General features: G+C 48.0%; 1 protein-coding gene across 3 annotated transcripts in view; it reads right to left on the bottom strand.

Annotated features, from left to right (window-relative positions):
- The window catches only part of LOC134957463 (uncharacterized), an 87,722-nt gene that overhangs the window by 39,286 nt on the left and 31,888 nt on the right, over window positions 1-16,548 (bottom strand). For all 3 annotated transcript variants that reach the window (XM_063939416.1, XM_063939414.1, XM_063939415.1), the window contains exon 2: window positions 8,595-8,947. The gene's annotated coding sequence lies outside the window, so the exon portion shown is untranslated. The remainder of the gene's footprint in view (window positions 1-8,594; window positions 8,948-16,548) is intronic.

The following is a 16,548-nucleotide window of genomic DNA, read 5'->3' on the forward strand; positions in this document are numbered from 1 at the left end:
TGGCGGGAAAGGGTATAATGCCAATAATTTTTTAGAAATTAGCAGTTTTTTATCGGGGGAAACCCACGCTTCATCACACACCTCATTTAATTCATCTGATTCAGGAAAAACTACGGGTAGTTTTTTCACACCCCACATAATACCCTTTTTTGTGGTACTTGTAGTATCAGAAATGTTCAAAACCTCCTTCATTGCCGTGATCATGTAACGTGTGGCCCTACTGGAAAATACGTTTGTTTCCTCACCGTCGACACTGGAGTCAGTGTCCGTGTCTGGGTCTGTGTCGACCATCTGAGGTAACGGGCGCTTTAGAGCCCCTGACGGTGTTTGAGACGCCTGTACAGGTAATAACTGATTTGCCGGCTGTCTCATGTCGTCAACAGTCTTTTGTAAACTGCTGACACTATCACGTAATTCCTTCCATAAGACCATCCAGTCAGGTGTCGACTCCCTAGGGGGTGACATCACTATTACAGGCAATTGCTCCGCCTCCATACCATTTTCCTCCTCATACATGTCGACACAACGTACCGACACACAGCACACACACAGGGAATGCTCTGATAGAGGACAGGACCCCACTAGCCCTTTGGGGAGACAGAGGGAGAGTTTGCCAGCACACACCAGAGCGCTATATATATACAGGGATAACCTTATATAAGTGTTTTTCCCTTATATAGCTGCTGTATAGATTTATCTGCCAAATTAGTGCCCCCCCTCTCTTGTTTTACCCTGTTTCTGTAGTGCAGGACTGCAGGGGAGAGTCAGGGAGCTTCCCTCCAACGGAGCTGTGAGGAAAAATGGCGCCAGTGTGCTGAGGAGATAGGCTCCGCCCCCTTCTCGGCGGCCTTTCTCCCGCTTTTTTAAGGAAAAATTGGCAGGGGTTAAATGCATCCATATAGCCCAGGAGCTATATGTGATGTATTTCTTGCCATATAAGGTGTTTTTATTGCGTCTCAGGGCGCCCCCCCCACCAGCGCCCTGCACCCTCAGTGACCGGAGTGTGAAGTGTGCTGAGAGCAATGGCGCACAGCTGCGGTGCTGTGCGCTACCTTATTGAAGACAGGACGTCTTCTGCCGCCGATTTTCCGGACCTCTTCAGTCTTCTGGCTCTGTAAGGGGGCCGGCGGCGCGGCTCTGGGACCCATCCATGGCTGGGCCTGTGATCGTCCCTCTGGAGCTAATGTCCAGTAGCCTAAGAAGCCCAATCCACTCTGCACGCAGGTGAGTTCGCTTCTTCTCCCCTTAGTCCCTCGGTGCAGTGAACCTGTTGCCAGCAGGATTCACTGAAAATAAGAATTTACTTACCGATAATTCTATTTCTCGGAGTCCGTAGTGGATGCTGGGGTTCCTGAAAGGACCATGGGGAATAGCGGCTCCGCAGGAGACAGGGCACAAAAGTAAAGCTTTCCGATCAGGTGGTGTGCACTGGCTCCTCCCCCTATGACCCTCCTCCAAGCCAGTTAGGTACTGTGCCCGGACGAGCGTACACAATAAGGGAGGAATTTTGAATCCCGGGTAAGACTCATACCAGCCACACCAATCACACCGTACAACTTGTGATCTAAACCCAGTTAACAGTATGATAACAGCGGAGCCTCTGAAAAGATGGCTCACAACAATAATAATAACCCGATTTTTGTAACTATGTACAAGTATTGCAGATAATCCGCACTTGGGATGGGCGCCCAGCATCCACTACGGACTCCGAGAAATAGAATTATCGGTAAGTAAATTCTTATTTTCTCTATCGTCCTAGTGGATGCTGGGGTTCCTGAAAGGACCATGGGGATTATACCAAAGCTCCCAAACGGGCGGGAGAGTGCGGATGACTCTGCAGCACCGAATGAGAGAACTCCAGGTCCTCCTTAGCCAGGGTATCAAATTTGTAGAATTTAGCAAACGTGTTTGCCCCTGACCAAGTAGCTGCTCGGCAAAGTTGTAAAGCCGAGACCCCTCGGGCAGCCGCCCAAGATGAGCCCACCTTCCTTGTGGAATGGGCATTTACATATTTTGGCTGTGGCAGGCCTGCCACAGAATGTGCAAGCTGAATTGTATTACACATCCAACTAGCAATAGTCTGCTTAGAAGCAAGAGCACCCAGTTTGTTGGGTGCATACAGGATAACAGCAAGTCAGTTTTCCTGACTCCAGCCGTCCTGGAACATATTTTCAGGGCCCTGACAACATCTAGCAACTTGGAGTCCTCCAAGTCCCTAGTAGGTGCAAGGCACCACAATAAGCTGGTTCAGGTGAAACACTGACACCACCTTAGGGAGAGAACTGGGGACGAGTCCGCAGCTCTGCCCTGTCCGAATGGACAAACAGATATGGGCTTTTTTGAGAAAAAACCACCAATTTGACACTCGCCTGGTCCAGGCCAGGGCCAAGAGCATGGTCACTTTTCATGTGAGATGCTTCAAATCCACAGATTTGACTGGTTTTAAACCAATGTGATTTGAGGAATCCCAGACTACGTTGAGATCCCACAGTGCCACTGGAGGCACAAAAGGGGGTTGTATATGCAATACTCCCTTGACAAACTTCTGGACTTCAGGAACTGAAGCCAATTCTTTCTGGAAGAAAATCGACAGGGCCGAAATTTGAACCTTAATGGACCCCAATTTGAGGCCCATAGACACTCCTGTTTGCAGGAAATGCAGGAAACGACCGAGTTGAAATTTCTTTGTGGGGCCTTCCTGGCCTCACACCACGCAACATATTTTCGCCACATGTGGTGATAATGTTGTGCGGTCACCTCCTTTCTGGCTTTGACCAGGGTAGGAATGACCTCTTCCGGAATGCCTTTTTCCCTTAGGATCCGGCTTTCCACCGCCATGCCGACAAACGCAGCTGCGGTAAGTCTTGGAACAGACATGGTACTTGCTGAAGCAAGTCCCTTCTTAGCGGCAGAGGCCATAAGACCTCTGTAAGCATCTCTTGAAGTTCCGGGTACCAAGTCCTTCTTGGCCAATCCGGAGCCATGAGTATAGTTCTTACTCCTCTACGTCTTATAATTCTCAGCACCTTAGGTATGAGAAGCAGAGGAGGGAACACATACACCGACTGGTACACCCACGGTGTTACCAGAACGTCCACAGCTATTGCCTGAGGGTCTCTTGACCTGGCGCAATACCTGTCCCGTTTTTTGTTCAGACGGGACGCCATCATGTCCACCTTTGGTATTTCCCAACGGTTTACAATCATGTGGAAAAAAACTTCCCGATGAAGTTTCCACTCTCCCGGGTGGAGGTCGTGCCTGCTGAGGAAGTCTGCTTCCCAGTTTCCATTCCCGGGATGAAACACTGCTGACAGTGCTATCACATGATTTTCCGCCCAGCGAAAAGTCCTTGCAGTTTTTGCCATTGCCCTCCTGCTTCTTGTGTCGCCCTGTCTGTTTACGTGGGCGACTGCCGTGATGTTTTTCCCACTGGATCAATACCGGCTGACCTTGAAGCAGAGGTCTTGCTAAGCTTAGAGCATTATAAATTTACCCTTAGCTCCAGTATATTTATGTGGAGAAAAGTCTCCAGACTTGATCACACTCCCTGGAAATTTTTTCCTTGTGTGACTGCTCCCCAGCCTCTCGGGCTGGGCTCCGTGGTCACCAGCATCCAATCCTGAATGCCGAATCTGCGGCCCTCTAGAAGATGAGCACTCTATAACCACCACAGGAGAGACACCCTTGTCCTTGGATATAGGGTTATCCGCTGATGCATCTGAAGATGCGATCCGGACCATTTGTCCAGCAGATCCCACTGAAAAGTTCTTGCGTGAAATCTGCCGAATGGAATTGCTTCGTAGGAAGCCACCATTTTTACCAGGACCCTTGTGCAATGATGCACTGTTTTTAGGAGGTTCCTGACTAGCTCGGATAACTCCCTGGCTTTCTCTTCCGGGAGAAACACCTTTTTCTGGACTGTGTCCAGAATCATCCCTAGGCACAGCAGACGTGTCGTCGGGATCAGCTGCGATTTTGGAATATTTAGAATCCACCCGTGCTGTTGTAGCAGTATCCGAGATAGTGCTACTCCGACCTCCAACTGTTCCCTGGACTATGCCCTTATCAGGAGATCGTCCAAGTAAGGGATAATTAAGACGCCTTTTCTTCGAAGAAGAATCATCATTTCGGCCATTACCTTGGTAAAGACCCGGGGTGCCGTGGACAATCCAAACGGCAGCGTCTGAAACTGATAGTGACAGTTCTGCACCACGAACCTGAGGTACCCTTAGTGAGAAGGGCAAATTTGGGACATAGAGGTAAGCATCCCTGATGTCCCGGGACACTATATAGTCCCCTTCTTCCTGGTTCGTTATCACTGCTCTGAGTGACTCCATCTTGATTTGAACCTTTGTAAGTGTTCAAAAATTTTTTTAGAATAAGTCTCACCTAGCCTTCTGGCTTCAGTACCACAATATAGTGTGGAATAATACCCCTTTTCTTGTAGTAGGAGGGGTAATTTAATTATCACCTGCTGGGAATACAGCTTGTGAATTTTTTCCCATACTGCCTCCTTGTCGGAGGGAGACCTTGGTAAAGCAGACTTCAGGAGCCTGCGAAGGGGAAACGTCTCGACATTCCAATCTGTACCCCTGGGATACTACTTGTAGGATCCAGGGGTCCTGTACGGTCTCAGCGCCATGCTGAGAACTTGTCAGAAGCGGTGGAACGCTTCTGTTCCTGGGAATGGGCTGCCTGCTGCAGTCTTCTTCCCTTTCCTCTATCCCTGGGCAGATATGATCTTATAGGGACGAAAGGACTGAGGCTGAAAAGACGGTGTCTTTTTCTGCAGAGATGTGACTTAGGGTAAAAACGGCGGATTTTCCAGCAGTTGCCGTGGCCACCAGGTCCGATGGACCGACCCCAAATAACTCCTCTTCCTTTATACGGCAATACACCTTTGTGCCGTTTGGAATCTGCATCACCTGACCACTGTCGTGTCCATAACATCTTCTGGCAGATATGGACATCGCATTTACTCTTGATGCCAGAGTGCAAATATCCCTCTGTGCATCTCGCATATATAGAAATGCATCCTTTAAATGCTCTATAGTCAATAAAATACTGTCCCTGTCAAGGGTATCAATATTTTTAGTCAGGGAATCCGACCAAGCCACCCCAGCTCTGCACATCCAGGCTGAGGCGATAGCTGGTCGCAGTATAACACCAGTATGTGTGTATATACTTTTTATGATATTTTCCAGCCTCCTGTCAGCTGGTCCTTGAGGACGGCCCTATCTATAGACGGTACCGCCACTTGTTTTGATAAGCGTGTGAGCGCCTTATCCACCCTAAGGGGTGTTTCCCAACGCGCCCTAACTTCTGGCGGGAAAGGGTATACCGCCTATAATTTTCTATCGGGGGGAACCCACGCATCATCACACACTTTATTTAATTTATCTGATTCAGGAAAAACTACGGTAGTTTTTTCACATCCCACATAATACCCTCTTTTGTGGTACTTGTAGTATCAGAAATATGTAACACCTCCTTCATTGCCTTTAACGTGTGGCCCTAATAAGGAATACGTTTGTTTATTCACCGTCGACACTGGATTCAGTGTCCCTGTCTGTGTCTGTGTCGACCGACTAAAGTAAACGGGCGTTTTAAAACCCCTGACGGTGTTTTTGAGACGTCTGGACCGGTACTAATTGTTTGTCGGCCGTCTCATGTCGTCAACCGACCTTGCAGCGTGTTGACATTATCACGTAATTCCCTAAATAAGCCATCCATTCCGGTGTCGACTCCCTAGAGAGTGACATCACCATTACAGGCAATTGCTCCGCCTCCTCACCAACATCGTCCTCATACATGTCGACACACACGTACCGACACACAGCACACACACAGGGAATGCTCTGATAGAGGACAGGACCCACTAGCCCTTTGGAGAGACAGAGGGAGAGTTTACCAGCACACACCAAAAACGCTATAATTATATAGGGACAACCTTATATAAGTGTTTTCCCTTATAGCATCTTTTTTATATATTTCTAACGCCAAATTAGTGCCCCCCCTCTCTGTTTCAACCCTGTTTCTGTAGTGCAGTGCAGGGGAGAGCCTGGGAGCCTTCCCTCCAGCCTTTCTGTGAGGGAAAATGGCGCTGTGTGCTGAGGAGATAGGCCCCGCCCCTTTTTCGGCGGCCTCGTCTCCCGCTCTTAACGGATTCTGGCAGGGGTTAAATATCTCCATATAGCCTCCGGAGGCTATATGTGAGGTATTTTTAGCCAAAATAGGTATTCATTTGCCTCCCAGGGCGCCCCCCTCCCAGCGCCCTGCACCCTCAGTGACTGCCGTGTGAAGTGTGCTGAGAGGAAAATGGCGCACAGCTGCAGTGCTGTGCGCTACCTTTAGAAGACTGAGGAGTCTTCTGCCGCCGATTCTGGACCTCTTCTTACTTCAGCATCTGCAAGGGGGCCGGCGGCAAGGCTCCGGTGACCATCCAGGCTGTACCTGTGATCGTCCCTCTGGAGCTGATGTCCAGTAGCCAAGAAGCCAATCCATCCTGCACGCAGGTGAGTTCACTTCTTCTCCCCTAAGTCCCTCGTTGCAGTGATCCTGTTGCCAGCAGGACTCACTGTAAAATAAAAAACCTAAGCTAAACTTTTCTAAGCAGCTCTTTAGGAGAGCCACCTAGATTGCACCCTTCTCGGCCGGGCACAAAAATCTAACTGGCTTGGAGGAGGGTCATAGGGGGAGGAGCCAGTGCACACCACCTGATCGGAAAGCTTTACTTTTGTGCCCTGTCTCCTGCGGAGCCGCTATTCCCCATGGTCCTTTCAGGAACCCCAGCATCCACTAGGACGATAGAGAAACCAGTGATATGTGCAAGGTGATAAATGCACCAGCCAATCAGATCCTAACTGTTAATTTACATATTGGAGCTGATTGGCTGGTTCGTTTATCACCTTGCACATATCACTGGTTTATCACTTCCTTTATGCCTTCTCCAGTTTAATACATCTGCCCCTATGTTACTATCAGAATAGCTCTCTCCCAAGCACTGCCCAAGAACGCTCGGCATATTTCCAATACATGTCTGATACCGTGTGCCTCAATCGCAACTGCATCTTTGTGGGGACACACAAAGTGGTGATCAGGGTCTTCTGACACAATCATTTCAAATCTAAATGTGGCTTCCTATTCCAGTAAAGGGGTCCTTGTAGAACGTAACCGCTGATGTCCTTTATGTTTTATCTTTGTCACAGTCGGGAATTGTACGACATGTTCTTTCTGACATTTAGGGGCTTATTTATCATTCCATATTTGCGGCTACTTCCCTGAAAACACCAGTTTTCGGGGGTTAGCTGTAAATATTAGATAACACCCAAATGTATCTCCGATACATACTACCATCCCTCCATTGCTGCCCGCAGCCGCATCCCCTATAGGTTACTATGTGGGATACAATGCTGCCCGATTTACCAATAACGAGAATGTGATGCATTCCCGATATTGGCCCCTTATGGTATACGGACTAAAAATCTACACTAAAAAGGTCTACAGTCAATAGGTCTACCACTAATTGTAGACATGTATTAGGTCGACAGGGTCAGAGGTCGACAGAGTCAAAAGATAGTTCAACAGGTCCACATGACAATGGTCAACACACATATGGTAGACACAAGTTTTTTTTATTTCTTTTTTTTTTACTTTTTCATACTTTACCATCCACGTGGACTACGACTGGGAATAGTAACCTTGCCTGAAGGGACGCAGTACACTAACGGGGCTTGTTTGTGGCAGAAAAGTGACAAAACACCCCAAACAAGAAAAAAAAATTGTGTCCACCTTGTTTGTGTCGACCATTTCCATGTCGACTTTTTGACCCTGTCGACCTAATGCATACCTCACAACTTTCAGCTTTGTCAAAGAGGGACACACGCGCGGTGAAGCCGTGCGCGCTTCCGGAAAGGGTGTGCGGCCTATGAAAAGGAGGCATGGTTTCACGGGGGGGGGGGGGGGGGCGATCGTGAGCCACGCCCCATTTTCATCACTGAGGGGGCATGCCCAATGCTCTGTGAGCCGTTGGCATGCCTCCTCTCCTCCTGTCTCCACTGAATAGACGCAGCGTCTATTCACCGCTGCTCTGCTTAGCAGAGCAGCGAGTGCAGGAGCCTCCCAACTGCCTCCCCCCACCGCGAGACACTGCGGCCCGCGGGTGGGACAGTCCCAAAAAATGGGACTGTCCCGCGAAAATCGGGACAGTTGGGAGGTATGCTAATGCATGTCTACCATTAGTGACTGTAGACCGTTTTAGTGTAATCCACACCCGGCCCCCCACAGCTATGGGCTGCACAATTGTACCCAGTGGTGGGTTTCCCCAGAACCCTTCCCGGAAGTGACCTCTGTGTTTGTGCGTTCAGAGATGACCGCTCATCCCTCCCAGCACACGGCAGGGACAGTCTCCTTCCAGATCCCCTGTCCCTGCCTGTGCTGCATGATATAGCAGTACGATTTGATTGCATATTCAAATGCGATCATGGATAGCAAGATCCCGCCCAGCTAGCATTGAAAATGCGATCTTTGATAAACGGGCCCCATAATCTTTTGTGTCAAAAAAAAATAATAAAAAATGATATTCTTTAACTCACCAGTGGTACATCCACAATACACGTTTCAAGAACCAGCTAGATCAGATGATAGATAACGTGTGGCTGCAATGTATGGCTTTGTTTAGAGTTCAGGAAAAGTGTGTATAACGGGAAAAAAACTGTCCAAACACTGACTCGTGGATAGGAAATCCATTCCTAATAACTCAGTATCCCGACAGATACACAGCCTCGAAATATCCATTCTCCGGCAGTTCTGCGGGCGTCTGTGTTGACATTGCTAAGTGACCACCTTGTGGGGTTTATATACAATAGCCCTCGCTGGCTGCCTGCTTCATATTACGGTGAGAACAGATGTCTTCAGTCTGTGCCCGCACTCATGTGATGACACCGCACTGTATTAACACACAGAAGTAGTGAAATATATTGTTTATTACAGATGGTAAAGGTGGTGATGGCCCCTTAATACAAAGGAAAATAAAGTATGCTTCTAATCAATCTTTTATATTTCGTCTTGCTAGTAAAAGTTACTGTAACAGCTGATGTCACATGAAGGACTTACAGAATAAAAATAATTAACTTTCATTTAACTTGTATCTAGGGTTCACTTTGACTGGATGACATAGCCCACTGAACACTTTCCCATGGCTGTATGGCTCAACCTATAGGCTACAGTGGCACCTCATGTACACATTTTCTATTTTTCCCAAAGACTGTAAGCTTGGGAGCAGCACCCATGTATCAAATGTCACTATTTTTTCCAGCTTTTGGGCATCAGGTAACAGAAAGGGGTCACCTCGATCTGTTACCTGATGCTGGGGTCATCACATCCCACATCAATAGAACATTAACGTAGAGCTTTGCTGAAAAAGACTGTATGGGTTACACCGAGCAGGGCCGCAGAGACATCCGGCGGGCATGCGTACTGGGGTGTGTCCACTGGAGTGGACATGTCCATGTGTCTTTGGTGTGTACAGCCCTATGTTGCGCATTGACACTCCACTGGCATTGCAGGAGAGGAAAAAAGGGCTTTTGCATCCCCTTCACTCCCAGGGCCCTACAGAGGACTAGGCCCAGGTCATTTGTACCTTCTCCACCAATGACACTGTATAATGTAGCACAAAATGGCTTCATGAAACAGAATGGTTCCTATCAGGGTCAGAGCTAAGGTTTCTGGGCACCCTACTGCCCCTCCTACCCCTAATACAGTTTTACCAGCCAACTACATAATACCTCACTCACACACTTTTAACCAAACTTTGGGAACAACATTTGTGCACTCTACACACATGTGCCACAATACACAATGGGGGTCATTCCGAGTTGATCGTTCGCTAGCAGTTTTTAGCAGCTGTGCAAACGCTATGCCGCCACCCACTGGGGAGTGCATTTTAGCTTAGCAGAAGTGCGAACGCCTGTGCAGCCGAGCTCTGCAAAAAAAGTTTGTGCAGTTTCAGAGTAGCTCTGAACTTACTCAGCGCTTGCAATCACTTCAGCCTATTCGTGTCCGGATTTGATGTCATACACCCGCCCAGCGAACGCCCAGCCAAGCCTGCGTTTATTCAGACACGCCTGCGTTTTTGCAAACACTCCCTGAAAACGGTCAGTTGACACCCAGAAACGCCCCCTTCCTTTCAATCTTCTTGCGGCCGTCAGTGCGACTGAAAACTTCGCTACAACCTGTGCACAACCACAACGGGCTTTGTACCCGCACGACGCGCGTGCACATTGCGGCCCATACGCATGCGCAGAAATGCCGAGTTTTAGCCTGATCGCTGCGCTGCGAACAACGGCAGCTAGCGATCAACTCGGAATTACCCCCAATATTCCACTCATCACTGTCCCCAATACATAATTATGCCACACATCAGTGTCACAACATACACGGTCGAGTCACATTATGATGCCCACCTTCTACATTTGATGTCGGCAGCGCATAGCCTATGAAGTACGTCACGTGTCGTGTGCTGGCTTGGTGGGTATATACGAGTTGCAAAAAGGATGATCATCGGCTTTTGGGCTGAAGTTAGCCGTATTTCTGAAACTGCGCAGTTTGTGAACTGTTCGCGTGCTGCTCTGGTGAAGGTGTTTTGTGACTGGACAAATGGCGCCATAACCAACGTGAAAACTGCGAAACACCACCTGCCATTGATGTGAGAGATGAACGTCGGCTACGAAGGTGCGGGAGGACCGACCGACGCGCTACAGTGGAGCAGCTCACCATCAAAACTAACCTGGGGGCTGCCAGACTTGTGTCTCAAGGTCCCCGCACATGGTAAGATTTTTTAAACAATGTGGACACATCATTTAAACACTGTGCGTGGGCATGTAAATGATGCGATGCGTGCACCCACGGGTCGATCGTCGCCTCCTTAGATCGCTTGTACATGCAGGGAGATCTGAGGTGGCGAACAATGCCATGGTGCCAAATGCAGCATGCACCCCCTTCGCTGGTGGTTGCCGGCATCAGTGAGGGAACAAAGGTTTTTGATCCTGCACAGACCTAGATTCAAAATTACACTGTGAATTGTCTAGAAACCAAAAATGGACAATACTATTTGGAAATTCCTGTCTGTCCGTGTGGCGGTGCGCCCGGAGTCATAAAAAATAGACAAAGGTATATGTACAAAGAGAAAAAGTATGACTCTTGTTTGGGCGCACTCTTATTATATTATCATAAATGATACCTAGTAGGAGATAAGTCAATAATAATGTTGTTATCGTCTTTAGTTAGTACCCTTCTCAACACGTAAAAACTCAAAACAAAATAAATTCAACATGGCCATGATTATACAATGCGGAAAATATGTCGGGATGAAACAACTTATTGTTAGGCGCCGAGGGTCCGCTCGTCAGTGCGGCCCGGCGCCTAGCAACTAGGGACGCCGCATGCGGACAGCCGCCGTCTCCCTAGCAACGCTAGACGCCGGTCGCACGGAGCCGCACAGACCCTAGCAACGGGGACGCCACTGTCGGACCGCGTTCCCCGTTGCTGGGTCTAAGTTAATCACCTCATTGGTTCCTGGCCGTGCAGCATGCAGCTGCACGGCATGTTGTAATTAGCCCTGTCTGGCTCCTGATTGGAGGTCTCCCATTTAAAGGCACTCTCAGGACTTCTCACAGACGCCGGTTATAGCTTCCTGTTTGCTGTGTCAGTTGCAGAGAGTTTTCCAGTCCTGTTCTATCCGGTCGTTCCTGTCCTCAGTGATCCAGTACTCGGAAGTTGTCATCCTTTCCTGGAGTCCAGACCGAGCACCTTTAACATCCTGTGGTGTTCGTGAGTCGCGGCGTAGCCGTGTGTTGCGGCTTGACCGCTTACTATTTATTATTTGGTTATATTGTGTTTCGGAGCTTTTTGCGGAGGATTCCGCTCCCACAAATCCACTCTGGTATCCAGCGGTGCTGGATAGGAGTAACGGATTAGTGGATTTTTGGTTGTCCTTTTCCCTGGCGGTTTGTCCGCACATACTTCTGGTTTAAGTTAGTTAGCTTGTAGCCCCTGGCCTGGTTGCTTAGTCAGAGGGCCCCTTGTTATCACCCTGTCTCGGATTTCCCTTTGTCTCCCATTAAGACCTGAGGGGGCATCGGAGTTGGGCAGACATAATCCGCCCTTCAAACGCGGCTGCCATGGGCTCAAGCAACCATAGTCTCGCAGGGGATTTCTGATTACACGGGCGAGACAACGGAGTTAGGGCGCCAGGGGTTACTAGGCTTTCCCGCTCCCGTAACCAGCATTTCCTTCCAGTACTCTGGCCTCTGTCATAAGATCTCCTCTGGTCAGAAGTACTGGAATCATAACATTATAACCGGCCAGACCAAAACTTAAAATTTAACAGGGTTTGATTTTTTCCCTTATTCAGTTTAGAAGATTTGTCGGCCTCATGAATCCCACTGGTTTAGGGCCAAATCCTGGCCAGCTTCTAGTTAGCCAGATTCAAGAACTTACTCAGATGGTTCAGGATCTTTCCCTTCGGGTGAGGTCACAGGAAGATCTTTTACGGACTTCCCCGAGGGTCGTTCCTGAACCGAAAATGCATTTGCCTGACCGTTTTTCTGGTGATAGGAAGCAGTTTTTTAATTTTAAAGAGTCTTGTAAACTTTATTTTCGTTTAAGACCAGTCTCCTCAGGTACGGAATCTCAGCGGGTCGGAATTATTATTTCTTTACTTCAGGGGGATCCCCAGACCTGGGCTTTTGGTTTAAGAACAGAGGATCCGGCATTGTTGTCTGTAGACGCCTTTCTGGGGTCTTTAGGGCTATTGTATGATGACCCTGATAGAGAGGCATCCGCCGAGAGTCAGTTACGTGCTCTCAGACAGGGTAGGAATCCCGCAGAGATTTATTGTACGGAGTTTCGCCGTTGGTCGAACGACTGTGGATGGAATGACCCAGCCCTGCGCAGTCAGTTTCGCCTCGGCTTATCTGAGTCTATAAAAGACAGTCTCCTTCAGTATCCCGCTCCTGAGACTCTCGATAAACTCATGGAGCTTTCTATTAAGATTGATCGTCGTCTCAGAGAGCGGAGGGCTGAAAAAGGAGCACCTGTCGGGTCTACCCCTTGTGTTTTTTCCATTCCTGTGGACATAGAGGAGCCCATGCAGATGGGTCTCTCCAAGCTGTCTCCTGAAGAAAGAACCAGAAGGCAAAATTCTGGTCTTTGTTTGTACTGTGGGGGTAAAGGACATTTTGCCCGTAATTGTCCGAGCAAGTCGGGAAACGCCTCGACCAAGTGAATTGTGAGGGGGTTCACTTTGGTCTGCAGCTTATCTCCTCGAATAATTCCCTGTTAGTCCCAGCTAAAGTTTCCTTTGGCAGCCTCTGTTCTTCGGTGTCGGCTTTCGTTGACAGTGGAGCTGCAGGGAACTTTATGGACTTAACGTGGGCCAAGGCCTTAGGTATTCCTCAGTTAACCTTGGGTAGGCATATCACCATGCATGGTTTAGATGGGAGTCCCTTATCCAATGGGGTTATTTCTCTCTGTACACCCCCTGTTCTACTTTCGGTCGGAGCTCTTCATTCCGAAAAAATTGAATTTTTCCTTACCCATTGCCCAGCAGTTCCAGTGGTTCTGGGTCACCCTTGGCTGGCCTTTCATAATCCCATCATTGATTGGCAGTCGGGGGAGATCTCACAATGGGGTACCATCTGTAATAAGGAATGTATTACGCTTCCCCTCAGAATTGCTGCTGTCATTCCCGCACCTATTCCTGTGGAATACCAGGATTTTGTTGATGTATTTTCCAAGGGCAATGCGGACATTCTGCCTCCCCATCGGCCTTATGATTGTGCTATTGAGCTAATTCCTGGTGCCACATTGCCAAAGGGAAGGTTATATGCATTGTCCGGACCAGAAACTGTGGCCATGAATGAGTATGTTAAAGAGAGCCTAGGGAAAGGATTTATCAGGCCATCTAAATCCCCTTTAAGTGCAGGCTTTTTCTTTGTGGAGAAGAAAGATGGATCACTCAGACCCTGCATTGACTTTAGAGCCTTGAATAAGATCTCAGTAAAAAATACTTACCCTTTGCCGCTGATTTCTGTCCTCTTTGATCAGCTACGTTCGGCTGTGATTTTTTCTAAGATTGACCTGAGAGGAGCGTATAACCTCATCCGAATCAAGTCAGGAGATGAGTGGAAAACGGCATTCAGTACTCAATCGGGTCACTACGAGTATCTGGTTATGCCATTCGGCCTGTCTAACGCTCCGGCAGTTTTCCAGGATCTCATTAACGATGTGCTCCGTGATTTTCTTGGAAGATTCGTAGTCGTCTACTTAGACGATATTTTGATCTATTCTGACTCTATTGAACAACATGTTACCCAGGTGCGTCAGGTTCTTCAAAAATTACGTGAAAATCACCTATATGCCAAGCTGGAGAAGTGTGAATTTCATGTCACGGAGGTATCCTTTTTAGGGTACATTATTTCCCCTCGGGGATTCTGTATGGAACCAAAGAAGCTCCAAGCCATCCTTAGTTGGGCGCAACCCACCAACTTAAAAGCAATTCAGCGCTTTTTAGGGTTTGCGAATTATTATAGAAGATTTATTCATTCTTTCTCCGACCTGGTTGCTCCCATTGTGGCACTGACTAAGAAGGGAGCGGATCCAACCAACTGGTCACGTGAAGCTGAAGTATCTTTTCAGGCCTTGAAACAAGCCTTCATCTCAGCCCCAGTCCTCAGACATCCCAACCCAGAATTGCCTTTCATTGTTGAGGTTGATGCCTCGGAGGTTGGAGTAGGGGCTATCCTGTCTCAGAAGGATCCGGACTCTCTAGAATTACATCCTTGTGCCTTTATGTCCAAGAAATTCTCTTCTGCTGAATCCAACTACGATGTTGGTAACCGGGAATTACTGGCTATTAAATGGGCTTTCGAGGAGTGGAGGCATTGGCTTGAGGGAGCAACACATACCATTTCAGTTTTGACTGATCACAAAAATCTTCAGTACATCGAATCAGCTAAACGGCTGAATGCCCGGCAGGCTCGTTGGGCTTTATTTTTTACTCGTTTCAAGTTTTTTATCACCTTCAGGCCAGGTTCCAAGAATACCAAGGCGGATGCCCTGTCACGCAGTTTTCTTCCAGTTCATGATAACAGTCCTGTTACTCCCATACTTCCGTCTTCAGTCATTCGGGCAGGTCTCACACAAGATTTATTCACCCAGTTAAAACAGCTTCAACATCAAGCTCCTGGAAATACTCCTGCTGGTCGTCTTTATGTCCCTGAGTTTTTGAGAGCAACTGTTTTGACTGAGTTTCGTGATAGCAAAGTTGCCGGGCATCCGGGGATCTCTAAGACTTTGGAATTAGTCTCCCGCTCAGTATGGTGGCCTGGTCTTTCCAAAGACATTAAGGAGTTTGTTTTTTCTTGTCAAGTCTGTGCACAGCATAAAGTTCCCCGTTCCTTGCCTATCGGTCAACTTATGCCCTTAAATGTTCCTCTCAGGCCATGGTCTCATATTTCCATGGATTTTGTGGTAGACCTCCCTCTGTCAGCCGGATGCCGAGTCATATGGGTAGTAGTGGACCGTTTTAGCAAGATGGCCCATTTCATTGCTCTTCCCCGACTGCCATCTGCCCAGGGATTGGCAGTTTTGTTCCTCCGCCATGTTTTCAGACTCCATGGATTACCCACTGATATTGTTTCTGATCGGGGTCCACAATTCATTGCACAATTTTGGAAGTCTTTTTGTGCCTCATTAAAGATGAAATTGTCTTTAACGTCCGGCTACCATCCCCAATCCAACGGGCAGACTGAGCGAGTTAATCAATCATTAAAACAGTATTTGCGTTTGTACTCTGCCAAACTCCAAAATTATTGGTCCGAGTTTCTTCCTTTGGCGGAGTTTGCTTACAACAATGCCTGTCATTCCTCCACCAATGTGTCTCCATTTTTTACAGTTTTCGGTTTTCACCCCAGGGCTAATTCCTTTTTTCAACATTCCTCTGTCTCCTCGCTGACTTTGACCTCTCATCTCAGACTCATTTGGAGAAAAGTGCACCTTGCTCTCAGAAAAGCGGCATTTCGGGAGAAAAATTTTTCTGACAGGCTCCGGCGGCCTTGCACTTTTAAAGTAGGAGATAGGGTATGGTTGTCGACTCGCAACATTAAACTTCGACAAACCTCAGCCAGATTGGGCCCCAAATTTATTGGACCATTTCATATTATAAAAAAAATCAATCCAGTTGCTTTCCGGTTACGTTTACCAAGAACTCTCCGGATCGGAAATACGTTCCATTGCTCCTTGTTGAAACCATACGTTTCTTCCAGTAGATTTCCTCGAAAGGTCTCTCAGGGGAAATCACCAGTAGATGTACAGGGTCAGCAGGAGTTCTTGGTGGAGAAGGTTCTCGATTCCAAGTTGTCCCGGGGTCGGCTTTATTTTCTGGTACATTGGAGAGGTTATGGTCCAGAAGAAAGGTCTTGGGTCCTGGATAAGGATCTCCATGCCCCGAGGCTCAAGAGGGCATTTTTTCGAGAATTTCCTCAGAAA

The sequence above is a fragment of the Pseudophryne corroboree genome, chromosome 9 (genome assembly GCF_028390025.1).
Source record: "Pseudophryne corroboree isolate aPseCor3 chromosome 9, aPseCor3.hap2, whole genome shotgun sequence".
NCBI classification, from domain to species: Eukaryota; Metazoa; Chordata; class Amphibia; order Anura; family Myobatrachidae; genus Pseudophryne; species Pseudophryne corroboree.